Source organism: Cebus imitator, unplaced genomic scaffold (genome assembly GCF_001604975.1).
Source record: "Cebus imitator isolate Cc_AM_T3 unplaced genomic scaffold, Cebus_imitator-1.0 Scaffold101, whole genome shotgun sequence".
In the NCBI taxonomy this organism is placed as follows: Eukaryota; Metazoa; Chordata; class Mammalia; order Primates; family Cebidae; genus Cebus; species Cebus imitator.
This window is the reverse complement of record NW_016107416.1, coordinates 1,885,934-1,888,188: the sequence shown is the minus strand read 5'-3', so window position 1 is coordinate 1,888,188 and position 2,255 is coordinate 1,885,934. Positions and strand designations below refer to the sequence as shown.

General features: G+C 36.1%; 1 protein-coding gene and 1 long non-coding RNA gene across 2 annotated transcripts in view; both read right to left on the bottom strand.

Annotated features, from left to right (window-relative positions):
• The window catches only part of LOC119472434, a 7,837-nt gene extending 7,126 nt beyond the window's left edge, over positions 1-711 (bottom strand). Inside the window, exon 1 of the long non-coding RNA XR_005201584.1 lies at positions 291-711. This is a non-coding gene — a long non-coding RNA (uncharacterized LOC119472434). The remainder of the gene's footprint in view (positions 1-290) is intronic.
• BMPR2 (bone morphogenetic protein receptor type 2) overlaps positions 1-2,255 on the bottom strand; it is a 180,319-nt gene that overhangs the window by 136,109 nt on the left and 41,955 nt on the right. The window lies entirely within an intron of this gene.

Below are 2,255 nucleotides of genomic sequence, written 5' to 3'. Positions count from 1 at the left end.
AAAAAAAAAAAAAAAAAAAATGCATGCCTGTAGTCCCAGCTACTCAGGAGGCTAAGGCAGGATAATTGCTTGAATCCAGGAGGCAGAGACTTCAGTGAGCCGAGATCACGCCATTGCACTTCAGCCTGGGCAACAGAGGGAGACTCCATCTCCAAAAGAAAAACAAGACTGAGGGTTACGGTCTGGCTCTGGGATTAGGCTTTGACCTAAGGGAATGTTGTGGTTAATTTAATCTATCAGACCACTTAAACTTTCTCCAAATCAGCAATAAAGCTGTTTCATTTTCTTACCATTCTTGTGTTCAACAGAGTAACACACTTTTAATTTTCTTCAAGAACTTTTCCTTTGCATTGACAACATGGTTAACTGGAGCAAAAGGCCTATCAGCCTGTCTTGGTTTTCAGCATGCGTTCTTCCCTAAGCCTAATCATTTTTAGCTTTTGATTTAAAGTGAGAGACGTGCAACTCTGCCATTCACTTGAACACTTACAGGCCACTATAGAGTTACTAACTGGCCTAAATTCAATATTTGTGTCTCAGGAAATGGGGAGGCCTGAAAACAGGAAAAACAATGGTTGATAAAACAGTCAGAACATAAACATTTATTAATTAAGTCTGCCATTTTATATAGGTATGGTTCCTGCTGCCCCAAAACAATTACAAGAGTAACATTAAAGATCACTGATCACAAATCACTATAACCAATATAATAATAAAAATGTTCACAACACTGCAAAAAGTACCAAAATATGACACAGATATGAAAAGAGCACATCCTATTGGAAAAATGGTGCTGAGTGACTGGCTTGACGCAGAGTTGCCGCAAATGCTCAATCTGTTCAAAACACAGTTATCTGCAAAGTGCAATAAAGTGAAACACAATAAACAAGGTATGCCTATTATGTATATATTAAACATATATTAATAATATGAGGCTGGACATGGTGACTCATGCCTGTAATCCCAGCACTTTGGGAGACTAAGGCAGGCAGATCACTTGAGCTTAGGAGTTCCACACCAGCCTGGGCAACATGGTGAAACCCTGTCTCTACTAAAAATACAAAAAATTAGGCAGGCATGACAGTGCATACCTGTAGTCCCAGCTATTCAGGAGGCTGAGGTGGGAGGATCGTTTGAGCATGGGAAGGGAAGGCTGCAGTTAGCCAAGGTAACACTGCTGTACTCCAGCCTGGGCAACAGAGTGAGACCCTGTCTCAAAAAAAAAAGTAATATAATAACATTTTTAATATATAATGAACAATATGTAATATATATCAGATAGATGGATATCATACACATATAGTTGATTCTCATATGTTCTATACAGTCATTGCAAACACTGAATTAGTGAATACTGAGCCATTGCTTCTAGGAGAAAATACAGGGTTAGATTCCTATGAGCCTGTGCTTACCACATTTGCATTAAGAGATCAATATATAATGTTGTTTTGTGTGTGTATGTTTGTTTAAAGGCACTTTAAAATATTTTGTTGATGCATTGATACTCAGCTCCTGGTCACCAGCACTATAATCCATGCCTGTATAACTCATGACTGACTAAAGATTATCTAACATAGGTATTTTCTCCATAAGAAGAGCTTTCCTACACTGAAGAACAACAGATAACACTTTAGGATGACATTTGTGAGCCATTTTGAACAGTGAAATCACCAGCAAAAAGCACAAAAATGAGTAAAACATAGCACTAAATAGGCCATGAACAAGACACTTGTTTATTTATAGTATGAGACCTGAAACAAGAAGTCAGAATGTGGCCTCATTTGACCTCAGCTGAGAAAGTGTGCATCACGTGACTTACATTTTTCACAGCCATATAATGCCCTTATCTGAGTACAAAAATACTATTCATATTAATTTTGGGGTTACAAATAAATTTCAGTGAGTAGAAAAATTTGCAAATATGGAATCCATGAACAATGAAAATCAACAGCATGTAAGTGTATAGACACACACACAGTATATAGTACACATTAAACTAATACTTCTCTTCCTGCCTTAATTTCATATTCTTACAACTATCAGTGAAATAGTAATTACTGAAGACCATAGGTATAACATAAGAAAATAAGTTTGCACAAAAAATGTCTAAACTAATGTGGTTAACGATTATATAAACCCTAGTTTCCCTTTAAGATTAGACCCAGATCATAAAATTTACAAAACTAAAAATTCCTGCTTATATTTTTATTGAGAACTATAGCTGCCAAACATAAATTTTATATATATATATATAT